This window comes from Symphodus melops (assembly GCF_947650265.1).
Source record: "Symphodus melops genome assembly, chromosome: 1".
Lineage (NCBI taxonomy): Eukaryota > Metazoa > Chordata > Actinopteri > Labriformes > Labridae > Symphodus > Symphodus melops.
The window spans coordinates 5730600-5743631 of NC_136691.1; the positions used below are offsets into that span (position 1 = coordinate 5730600).

At 43.9% G+C, this 13032-nt stretch overlaps 1 protein-coding gene across 7 annotated transcripts in view; it reads left to right on the forward strand.

The window, feature by feature from the left end:
- Nucleotides 1–13032, forward strand: part of sipa1l1 (signal-induced proliferation-associated 1 like 1) — an 83715-nt gene that overhangs the window by 14521 nt on the left and 56162 nt on the right. For 5 of the 7 annotated variants that reach the window (XM_079344435.1, XM_079344434.1, XM_079344440.1 and 2 more), the window contains one exon: nt 11865–11934. The exons of 1 other annotated variant lie outside the window; for it this stretch is intronic. The gene's annotated coding sequence lies outside the window, so the exon portion shown is untranslated. Of the gene's footprint in view, nt 1–9174; nt 9246–11864; nt 11935–13032 lie in introns of all 7 variants that reach the window. One more of the 7 variants, XM_079344436.1, reaches the window with a different exon arrangement.

A 13032-nucleotide genomic window follows, 5' to 3' on the forward strand; every position in this document is an offset into this window, starting at 1 on the left:
CATGGAGGCTGCGTCCACTTCTGACATACAGTTTATAACCATGCTGAAAAACGCTGGATGCATTTAGTGTTGACCTTCTTTGTAAGAGAACCCCCGCTGCAGACTCCTCTCCTCTTCTTCTTCTTCTTCTTCTTCTCCTCCTCCTCCTCACACCTGTTACCTCTCCATCCCTCCCGATCCCAATTATCTCCCACTGTTACTGCCTTGTTACCCAGGCACTCGTATCGAGCGAGCCACTCCATAGCAAGTGCTTTAAATGGTCATCGGAGGCGGCTTACCGTGTAGCGCTTTGATCCATTCCAGTGGCATTCTGACAAGTCATCCCTAATGCCTCCGCTGTGTCTCTCCGTGCTGCGAGAAGAGAAGCTCCATCAGTACTTTATGGATGTGAGATGTGCGGTCTTAAGTAAGCTGCTGTTTTTTCATTAAGAGGCATCTGACGCATGGGACGAGAGCTGTCTGCCCTGATGGTTCTTTCTTTTGACAGCAGGCCAGTTTGGAAGTAAAGCCTCTTCAGTGATGGCCTACTGGGTTGTTTTTAATGAAGTGGCTGCCTAAAAGTCTCTTACATCTCATCAAACACACGGGGTAAACAGCCATGGTTGAGGAGATGTTAAAGTAATGGGTCCTCCTTCTGTCCGCCTCTCTTTTTTCTCTCTATTTTTTGCTTTCTAAACGTCGACTGGTTTTTTTCATTCCAGGTTAATTTCCCAGTAAGTAAGTGAACACAGCTTTACAAAATAACCAGTGGAAAGGGCAAACTATCCTGCCAGGGAGCTACTCGGGGTGTAATCACACTAGTACACATCTATTTGTGAGTATTGAAAGCGAAGCATGAAACACATTTAACAGGAGTCAAACTAAGTACCATCAGTTGCATAAATGTGAACCCACAAAAACTCGTTGATCATAAAGTTTCAACAATTGCTGAAACATTTTCATCCAAACTTCCTGCAATGTATTCAAATTGCTTATTTTCTTGAACCAGCTGTCCAGTTCCCGATAGACTCTTCTTTTTTTTTTTTTTTTTTTTTTTTTTTCCATAAATGAAAATGAAAGAAGCTCCATCAGACTGAAATTATTAATAGATTATAAAAATGGTTTCAGTGTAATTGTTCCTTTGCCTTTGAATCCCATCATATTTCGCCACTTTCCTTTTCTCAGTGTCTGCAGAGAAGTTAGGTGTGGGATTGTTTGCGGGCTGATGTGAGGAGGTGCCGGGCTTTAATAAGATATCAGATTACAGATGGACATCACAGTCTCTACCTGAGACCCGAGGAGTATCTGGAGGTTTGTAGCTCGAAGCTCCCCCGTTCCTCATACTGTAGCTTCCTGATATGAGATTCAATAGGCTAATGTTGCCAGGCAACCGGTGCCATTCCACTTTTGGCAAGTATTGCTTGGTAACAAAATTTGTTTCCAAGGAGTGAAGGCAGACTCGCTGTCGAGTTGTTGAATACTACTCTGAAATCTACCCAAGCATTTTAGACATTTAAGGCGGTGACATAAAAACATTGTGTGTTTTATCCAGATAAATAAAATAGAAAAGCACGGTTATTCCAGACAACAATATGAACGCAATGAGAAGGTTTCCAGACATCGCTAGTGGGCCTTAAATTTAGTATTCTCTCAATGCAAGGTTTCCTCTTCAATATTTCAGTTTCTCACAGCTCAATGCTACACAGATATCCGCAGAGGTTGTGAGAGTAGCGGAGCACTCTTCTCTCACAATGCACCTCTGCTTGTAAATGGCCAACGGTGCCCTAGTGGGAGGCGGAGTAGGAGGAGAAGGGGGGTAGTGTGAACAGGGCCTGCGGGGGTGGCGCCGCGTTACATAACATCACATGAGCCCAGCTGTGCGCCGTTGCTTAGCCCATGGGTGAAAGCGGCGGCGGCAGCCGAGCGGGACTGATGCTGTCCACCTGCGCTCTTCACAGAAGCTCCAGCACAAGAGCACAGGTCGATGGAACAGACTGACACTGAGCGCGGCCGATCACACGCGAGCCAGCGAGAAACGTGACACTTCTTCCGGCTCTGTGTTGCCATGGCAGCACAGTTGTTGTGTTGTCAGAAAACCTTGCAGTGTAATAATGATAATGCAAGGTTCCAACAGCGGTAATTAGAAGCAAATTTTTTTTTAAATTTCTCGACTAGAGCTTCCCCATGTGGCTTTCTCTTATCCCACTTGTCAGCAGAGCAATGCACCGAGAAGAAATCTCCTTTCATCATCCGCTGAAGACACAGACAGCCTTCACTTCTTCTCCTCATGTTGTGGCAACGTGTTACACTGTGATTGCGGACAGGAACGTCAGTGAAGACTTTGTCATTGTGAATTTCCCCAGCTGCCGACTCTTTCTCTTTTTGGCAGAATATGCAAGCAGTATTAAAGCTTTTGAAAGAAAAAATAAAAGGGAATAATGCTCTAAAGGTGTCTATCAGGAAGAGGCCTATCAACACCACAAGCTCTGTTTTAAAAAGGCCTGCATCACAGCTACTGTTATTAAAAGCTCATCGCGCTGCCCTCGCAGACCTCCGTAATTAAAGGAAGAGGCGTCAGTGTTTTATCTTCCTCTCTCTTTGTCTCTGAAGTCGCATTACAGCAAGACAAACCGACGTTCCCTCACATGCACCATTTAAGAAAAGTTTGTTCTGGGAAAAAAAAAAACACACAACAGAAAACTGTCAAACTTCTTTGTTATTATCAGCACTTAGGGATTGAAAGAAACGCATGCAGCACCCGCGACTGTGATCTTTTCTGCTCTAATGTTCTCTCTTGACTAAACACTGTGAGCTGGGCTTCTTAATGCTCAGTGCATGCAGTGTCCAGCTGGGTGGAAAAAAAAGATGCCAGCTGGGAATCTGTAGGGCACAAGGCGACTTTTCCCTTCATAGAGTGGGCTTTTTTTTTCCAATGATGGGCGTTAGATTACCTGTTCTGTCAAACAACCTGTCAAACCTCGTCGAGCTGTGTCTCCTTTCATTTAGAAACGCCAACGTTTCAGCTTCATGCACTTTCACAAGTTGGGTGAAAGGAAAAGTACGACAGCTTCACTGATTTGGGAGGCTGCAGGGTAAGATAAGTATTTTTTATTTCCTCTGGGATCTTCTGCCAAGCTGCTTGTTTCTCCGGCTCTTTGAGACTCCTCCTGTGTGTGTGACGTGTTGAAATATGTGATTTAAAGATAAACCTCATAAGTCATGCCGACATGGCTCAAACCGTGAGAAAGCACTTATTGATAGTCGGATATAACATGAATGTTCTTCAAATGGAAAGTATCCCACTGGAATTTAATTGAAGCACACTTCATAGTGTTTAAAGAAGTGAGTGTGTATTAGAAAAGCTGGAGCACACGGAGCGTGCTCGGGCTCAGGGAGGCCTGCGGTGATTGATGGATGGATGAAACAGTGTTGTTGCAATTTATAAGCAGTGCAGGAAAAACTCACAGCAGGAACTTATCTCACGTTACTTGTTCCTCCATCCCAGGGTGTGAGGGCGACTCAAGGAGGAGTAGAAGAGAGAAGTCTGGGGGGGGGGGGGTTTCTCTTTGTACCCTGTGCAAAAGTTTGTACTTTGCCTCTGGCACTGTCCGTCTCCACCCGAAGCCTTCCCTGCAGCTCTGTTTCAGCCGTAAAGGAAATCAGATAAGAGGGTGAAATGGATTGGAAAATGAGATGCAGCAAAAACCTGATTGAATCTAAAATAAGGCCGGTGACTGGACTCAGTACAGAGACGTAGCAGGGAGGAAGCCCAAGACAGATGACGGAGAAAAAGTTGCGTCAAAGGAAATTAAGGAAAGAAGTCGAGGGAAAAGAGGACCACTCGTAGAGCAGCAGAGTTTTTAGAGAGAGGGAGGGAAAGGTGACGCTCAAGAAGATCCAACCCCCGCATTTAATTGTTTTGTTTTGCCAGGAAAAGCCCAAGATGCCTGTAGTCAAGCAACGGCTTGACCCTTTCTTTGGCGGTGAGCTGCGAGGCCGAGGGAGCAGCACAAAAAAAAGCTTAGCAGTGGGCCTTTTTTTATTTATTTATTCAAAGGCCTTTTTCTCTGTTTGGCCCCTTCGGGTGGTGCAAAATCCTCACATCTGTCACAAGTGTCACAGGGCTGGTGGCCCTCTGCTCCCCTCTCACCCCTTCTCACGCCGATCACACAGGAACCCCTGCGCACTGTTTCTCACGGCCATTAAACACGCAGCTGTCAATCTGCTCTCTTCAGCTCGTGTTCGATAGCTTTCAGCCATTTCCCTCCTCGCTGCTTCATGCTTCGTCAATACCACCTCTCCTTCAGGGGTCTCCAACCGCGTTCCTTTGTGAGATATCGATACATCGTTATATTCATGCAACAGCAACTTTGATTGGTCACTGATTGATTGACCTTCTGCTTCCTGTCTTGTCTCGTGGCACGTTCATGAGCTAAACTAAAAGACACTGAGGTTAAATGGTAATATCTCTTCATCCTGACTCCTGTGATGCACATTTTTAAAATCCCCTTTTTCACTATTTCCCCCTGCCTGTTTGACTTACCGCGTCACTACTTCATGCCTCCTACTGGTGGCGCTCATGACATGAACGAGGACACGCGGAACTGAACGCTATCGGCTAAAGAAGTAGTCGACTTTAGGATGTTAGAAGAAGAAGAAGATAGCGGGATAATGTCAGACAGCGAGGAAAAGAAGCGAAGACATCAAAACATGCTAACAGGTCAAATTCATTTGATAAAGTTAATTCGAAGGTTCATGTTTGTATTGGTTTATATTTTGGGGATTTGGGTTCTTTTGTGAGATCTCATTTATTGTGGGATTATATTGAGTAAGTTTGATTTTGAGTTTGATTTTTATTTTTTTTGTGTTTCTGGCTCACTGTGATTCTGAATTAACGCACGCGATCACACCTCGATTTATCTTTCGTCGCTAAAAAGTCAATCTGATTTTTGTCGTAGTGCAAGCGTGTCAGACGAGTCACCTGGTCCAGTCTCAGCCTCTCTGCAAGTCACTACATTTGTCCGAAATGAATCTGACGCTGTGATGTGTAAGCGTTATGATCGTATCAGTTATCGTAGACGCGCTCTTTCGGGACACAATCGGCCGTCTGTCGCGGTTCTTATTGTGAGCATCTCTCCGATTTGATTGTCTGGATCTGGCATCATATATTCTTTCATTGTCGAGTAATAATAAAGCATTACTTCAGTGTGTCAGCTGTAAATTGCCGTGTCTGTACTTTCATTCCAGTGAATCCTCCGCTCATGTTTAACCGCTGACTACCAGCACGTGAAAAAGAGAAACCCAATCAAAGAAGCAGCTCTCGGTGTGCAGCGACGTGGACGTTTGTGTTTCCAGTCGACGGCTCGCTCATGTCGAGCTGATCAGTTATCTTCAAACGTGCGCCCACAGACGCTCTGAGAAAGTGTTTTGCTTTGCCTGTTAATGATGCTACCTGGGACTACAGCTGGTGCAGTCTGTTTTGTTTGGAGCGTCAGCACAACAAAGAGAAGAGGGAGAACAAGACTCTGGGTCTTAATTGCTGTATAAGCACCCGGCGTGCGTCTCTCACCGTGTCAGGATTAAAAGCGTCTCTTTCTTTCCCTCTTTTGTTTACCTTGATGCAAGAGCTGCAAGTTTTTCTCAGCTGTTCTTCCTCACCAAGAACATTTGTGTGTGTGTGTGTGTGTGTGTGTGTGTGTGTGTGTGTGTGTGTGTGTGTGTGTGTGTGTGTGTGTGTGTGTGTGTGTGTGTGTGTGTGTGTGTGTGTGTGTGTGTGTGTGTGTGTGTGTGTGTGTGTGTGTGTGTGTGTGTGTGTGTGTGTGTGTGTGTGTGTGTGTGTGTGTGTGTGTGTGTGTGTGTGTGTGTGTGTGTGTGTGTGTGTGTTACATTTGCACATGCCTCTGACAAGCAGTGACTCAAGTTTCCTGACTTCACGTTTCTTGACACACTTGACACACACTGACACACATAAAGTCAATAATATCATCATGAGATTAAAACCAGTCGTGAAACAAATTGGACCATGTTGTTAAGTCCAAACAAAGATCAGCTTCTTCCTCTCTTATTATACAAATACACAAAGCCTGCTGGTTGACTGACATGTTTGTGTGAAATCTTTATTTTCTCGGGTCGCAGATCACACACTGGTTCTGTTTTTAATGAAGTTCTTGTCAGCAGCGTCTCACAGGAGTTTTTATGGGACACATGTCACTGGAGGTGTTCCACAATTGTAATTATTTATTTTCAACTTGAAATGTTACTCAGGTCAGCATGTGACAGAGATTAGGAATTCAAATCCATGCTGACAACAGTTTTTTTTTTTTTGTGCAAACACAAACGTATTCGTTCAACACTGTCTGCTAATCCCAACTCACAGCTCCACAGAATGAAGAAGACTTGAAATCTTTCCCACTGTCAGGTAATGAAAGCAAGGACCACAATCAAGTTATTTTTTCCAAGACTGCAGATTTTTGATTGCATTTGAATGCTCATATTTGACCAACATCCGGACAACTCACTCTCAAATGTTCTCCTCGAAAACCGCCCAAGAATCCAATATTGGTTCAGCCTCATAAAGTGCATTAAAAAAGACTTCAAGATAAACTTCTCCCAGTGTAATGGAGTGAAACACACTTCAGAAGTCTTTACCATGACTCGCTGTGGAGTGGCATTACCTCCGCCACTGCTGTTGCTTCTCGCGTCAAAGTGAAATGCCAGAAAAGAAAAGTCAAAGAGAGAGAATGTTTAAAGTCTAGAGAACGACAATCTTCTGTCGTCAGGCTGTTCAGAGTTTTATGAGCTCTGAGACTGGGCATGTGGTCCTGGTGATTTATAGCTTTCATTATCATGGTTACACCACACTGTAGGTTCTCAGTGGACACCATACACACACACACACACACACACACACACACACACACACACACACACACACACACACACACACACACACACACACACACACACACACACACACACACACACACACACACACACACACACACACACACACACACACACACACACACACACACACACTCTTAATATAAGTGTTGAAGTCTGCTTAAGGTTAAGATGTGCTGAAGAAGAGGAGGGAAGCTTTCTTATGTGCTGCTTCGACTATAAGGATTAAATGTTAATGCTGCTGCACACACACACACGCACACATGCACACACACACACACACACTTTCTTGGCTACCTGAGTTCTACTCTCTGTGGAGAGTTGAAGAAAGAACAGAAAGGTGTAGCAGTTGAACTTGCGAACTCGGAGTATTCCCTTTATTTCCAGCTGGGGGGAAAGCTCGCATTTAGCTCTTTCTGGATAACTCTTTCTACTCTGTCTCTCTTTCTGCCTCTCGCTCGTGGACTTGAGCTCTGGTGTGATTTACAGTCGGAGCAGAGGATCTGCTACTTCTTCGGTCATGCCTTTCTTCCTTGCCACATTTTCTCAATTTCCGCCTGTGCACAGTCGATTCCCAGGCTTCTTGACAGACACACACACACACACACACACACACACACACACACACACACACACACACACACACACACACACACACACCTTGTACTCATCTTTGTGGCCTGATGGAAGTAAAGCTTGGCTAAAGAAGCCTCCACATCGCTGCCTTGATACTTCAACATCCTCCCCTCTCATTAGAATGAATTCTCTTGATAGGCTCTGAGTTTGATGCTTCTGAAAAATAACACAACGCAGATCCTCACATGTAAAACTTTTGATGTCCTACCACCACGATGACAGTAAATTGCTGGCTTTGGTTGGCCTTGGAGTGAACTTTCACTGGCAAGTTGCGGATAGCTCGGCCTGGCGGAGCTCACTGGCCATCAGTGCAAGCACACACACACACACACACACACACACACACACACACACACACACACACACACACACACACACACACACACACACACACACACACACACACACACACACACACACAACAGGATTGGCTGAATAGCAGCAGCAGAAGCTAAAATCAGGCCTAATCCAGGCTCTCGTCTGAAGAAGGCTTTACCAACAAATAGATTTGATACAGAGGCTCCACCGGCCTGAATCGCAGTTTTGTAAAATGGTGGAAAAGTGTGGGAGAGGAAAACTGAAGATTGTGTCCCCAAGGCTGAAGAAAGTGAAAATCAGGCATCTGAGATTTGATAACAAGCTGTAGCCAAACAACAGATAGGTTTAGAAAGTGCTAGAAAGTGAGGAAAGGTGGCCCAGGTACAAAGCTGCTTATGCCGGCTCTCGATGGCTTTGAAATGCAATCCACAAAGAAGTGGAGTTCCTGCGAGTTCTCCGAGCTTCCTTCACGGGGCTTTTTTACAATACGCTTCCTCGCGCATCGCTACGTAGCACGTCCTACGCCACACTTCACTGACTCACTCCCGTAATGTGGGTTATTCTCTTAGCATGGGGCGCGAGCTTGGTATTTTTATGGGCCATTAAAAAAAGGTGATGATTTTACATGGCTGCAGTGCAGTTTCTTCTTCTCACACTCTCGGCATTTGTAAAAGATTGCCAGCTGAGGATTACAGCCTGGGCTTTGGTAGAGTGGCTTACATAAGACACACTCAAAAAGGTGCCAAAATTTCATCCAGGTTAAAAATGCTGCTTCCAAACTCGTCAGGAAATGAGAACCTAATGACACACGTGGCCGCCCTTTGTGTCTAAGATAGATAGTTATAATACCAAGCACTGTTCAAATCTTTGGTATGTGAAAGAAAACAAAAGTCAGGCTCATGCTTTCATGTGAGCAGAACAGGAAGAAGACGTGTAATGCTTTGTTTCTGCGCTCGGGCCCCTATGAGGAACGATGTGACCACCAGTAGCAGACTAGAAGGAAAGCTGGCTCCTTCAACGCTCTTCTTCTTTTTCTTGTGTGTCCTGCCAAACATCTGGACCTTATCTGTTTTATGACCTGCAACTTGAGCGAAGGCCCTGAATCCAGCATGATTTGTATTGTCAAGCTGTCTTCTAAAACATCTTGCCAGAGTACACATTCCTCTTAATCACAGTCTTTTTTTTTTTTTTTTTTTTTTTTGTCACGTTGGTTTTTGTTTTATAGCCAAGACTAATGGAAGGAACATGCTTTGCTTCTACAATATAGAGTTCATTATACTGTAGCGAGGGAATCAACAGTTGTTTGTGCTAACTTTACCTGAACAGAATATTTTTCAGATTGAATCTGACAGCTCTTAATCAACCAGGTGGATAAAGTTTATAAATCCAAGGCGGTCCCTAACACAGAGGTAAAGATGTGATATTTATATAAAAAGTTTGATTTCCGAAGTTTAACAAAAGACATCCTCAGTCAAACTCCTGTGACTGGTGTAGAAACATCTGGACTAAAGCTTCAACTATATCTTTGATATCTTTTTGTCACGTCTGCTTCACCTGCTTCTCCCTCTCACATCTGTCAGCTAGCTGGGAAACTCTTGTGATTTCTCCATCGAACTTTCCTCCGTTGCATTCTGCAGATTTCTGTCCGTCTGAATCATCTTAATTCACTTCCTGAGCCGTGTCCAGTCACAGTCACAGTATCGGTCATAGCTGCAGCTCACTTCCCCAGACGACCCCGTCTCTACTGCATTCCTTTCGGATAAATCACCGTTCACAATTAATGAACGGTGAATCTTTTTTAGATCACTTTGATTCGTTGAATTTGTAGCTTACTCACGAGATCAGCTCTCACCAGAATGAACCGTGGCATATTGTGTTTTGTTATAAACTCTGAATTAAAAGGTGTTAAAAACAGCTGTCCTGAGAACCTACAGACTAAATCAACACTTTGTATGTATGTGTAGACAGAGGACTCACAATCATTAACCAGTTGTATTAACAGAGCATGACAAATGGACTATGAGAGAGAGAGAGAGGCACTGCTGAACCAAGGTTAGCTCATGCAGCTGCAGTCACCAACAGTGTCCCTGTGGGAAGTAATGACTGGAACTAAAGGTTGTTCAATTATTGACTCTTCTCTAATTCACATTAGCGTGCATGTTTCCACGGTGTTCTTTCATCTCTTCTAAAAGTTTCTGGATTTGATGAGGAATTAGACGTCAGGGAGAAACATTAGCTCGAGAGAAATAATTCATATTTTCATCTATTTGTATCAGGAGTAGAATTTCCATCCGATGCTTCTTGTCATTTGTTATTTTTCCGTGCCTTGATGTGAGCAACCATTCTTAATCTAGAGCTCTGCATCAAGGCTAAAGTAGCTCAGGGGTACAACTGTGTATCTGTGTCGTACAGGACCAGATGAATGAACGATAGGATGACAGCGGTTTCTGTGTAAAGTTGACTCATTGCTTTGGCTACGTGTGCCCTTTCATCCACGAAGCATCTGTTGATAGTGTGGAAGAAAATGGGCGTTTGCACTGAGCAACTGTGTGCACTTGTTCCAGTTTGCACAGTAGAAAGTCCCCCCCCGGACTGACATGGGTGCACCATTAGCAAGCCTCATTAGAGCCAATGCTAGCACGCAGAAACAGATGACAGAGGTCCAAGGTCCATGTGGGCAGTCTGTGCTAATAGCCTGGCCCAGAGTGAGAGGGCAGTGAGGCACGCGCCGCTGAGACGTAGACTTTACACACGGCTACAGAGGATATTTCTCATTGTTGATGTGGAGGAGTTGTTGTACGTTTTATGAAGATCCAAAAGTAACAAATGTGGCTTTTTACATTCACTGCGGTGATGTAGTCGCCTGAAGAACAAATCACCGCTCAAGTCCAGGGAATGAAGAGCCCACACAGATTGAATTTATACCACGTGTCTGTTTCTGTCAGCAGAGTTGGCGGCCACTGGCTCGGTTCATCAGGAAATCCAGCCAACCTCTCAGAATATACATGTGGTGGTTTGTGGCTTTTAAAGCGACTCCAGATGACTCGTCTGAGCTGTGCTCACAGTGGACACTGCATTATCTCGAACCCGAGACCCTGGACCGGTCAACATTTTGAATGTAGGTCGCTTCTCTAACTGCACTTATTGGATGCCGGTCATTTGACTGCGGCAGTTAAGGCCGTCACTGTTTGAAGACACTCAAAGGACATTTTCCCTGAGTGACTGTCAGAGTTGAGAAACTCTTTCCACGGGATGATTTCTTTTTTGTAGCTGATGAACCTTTTACAAGCGAAATAAAATGATACAAAGTCGCTGCAAACACCGACACCATGCTGGGTACAGCTGTTAAATTACGTTATTAAAAAGAAGCCGAGCTTTTCATGTTGTCTTATTTTCATTTAGTCAGCAGGACCCTGTCATAAAACAGGTCATTTGTTCCCGAGATCATAAACAATATAATAGAAAAAGTATTAAAAAGTTCCACTTTTCATTGAGGTGAACTTCTTTTCTTATCTTATCTTACTTTACAATCTATTTCAAATCAATCAGTTTATTTACATTTTTACTGTTCCTATCTCCGACAAGTCATCACAGGACACTTTAAACATTGTGCCAGGTGTAAGCCATATTCTCTCCACCAATAAGAAAGACATCCCTACAATTTACTCCCGGTCAAGAAACTATTAGGACCAGATCTGATACTAAAGTTGACCTCAAAGTGTAGGAGTCTGTCACACAACGTTTTATTTCGTGCTCTTACGTATTTGATGAGACTTGAATCTGGGGGGGGGGGGGGGTTAAACATGTTCCATTCTTGCATACAGCAAGTCACTGTATATACGTACAGCACATTCATCATCGGGAAGGCAGTACTGCAAAAATAGCAGACAGTAAAGAAAGGATCACTATTTGATCTGCTTCATTTTCAATGATAAACCTGCGTCAGTACCCTGACACCATCCCTTAGACTCAGCACATCTCTTTTTATAGAACTGATTTTCTTATTGTGACTATTGTTTCATTTTCAGCGTCGACTGAGAAAGCCTCCGTCTGTGTCCTCTGCAGCTCTCTGGCCTCAATAAGTCTCTGCAATCATCAGTGAGTATCCAACTTTGTCCTCTGTGTCCCTAACTTCTGATGTCTGTTAGCCTGTTGGCTGTAGAGTGGGGGAAATTAATCAGAAGGATCTTGTTGTCAAGGTAACTGATTTTCTGTTGCACTCATTCTGACTGTCTTTGGTCCGTGTGTTTATAAAGCTCTTACAGACCGAGATCACCGAGAGCTTCTGTTAGCGTCCACACCTTAGGCAGATGACAGACGTCTAGCTACCATTACGGCTTTCCTTCTACATCCTCTGAAACATTGACTCCTGTCTTGACTCTTAGTTTTCCCCTGGGACTTTACGTGTGCATTAATACCCAGTCAATGCTGTTTTAGTGATTTTAAAAGTTGAACTTCACAAGATAACGGCACATGTTTTTTTTTTTTTAACAAATTTTTTGATGCATATTTCTTTTACATTTTATCTAATTTATTGATTTTTCTTTTGCTATCCTGCTTTGCTGTCTACATTTCTCGGTTTGCGGGATGAATAAAGGATGATCTTATCTGACTATTTGTCCTGATACAGATTGATATCTGATGCATTCCCGCAGACGTGGGAGGCTTCTTTGTGACATTCTTCCACTGAGATCTTGTTCTGAATTGCAAACCCTTAATTTCCTGACGATGCACGAGTCCATTTTTTTTCTTCTCCTAGCACAAAAATGTGACATGACTAACTTGAGCGTACTGTACAGACACTGTGCAGATGGTCGGTCTCGCAACTCGACCGTCGTTCAGATCGTGGCAAAACAACGAAACAATGGTGGATGTTTTGTTTGCGCTGCACTATAAATAAGGCAGGTTAAACTTCAGCGCGATACATAATGTCGATCTAAAACTGAGGGAACAATAATATTGTTTTTTTTCCTCCTCTTTTTAAATGAGTAATCTGCTTTGAGATGGAAAAAAAAACTGGCGAGTAGGCGGCTCTTATCTATGAGATTGAAACTGAATGTTTTGTTCCAGTAAATGCTTCCCTCTCTCTCTTTCTGTCCCTCTCTCACTTCTGTTGCTTTCTCTCTCACCTCCTCCTCCAGCCAGCAATGCTGCTCTCCTCTCCTCCCACACACACACACACACACACACACACAC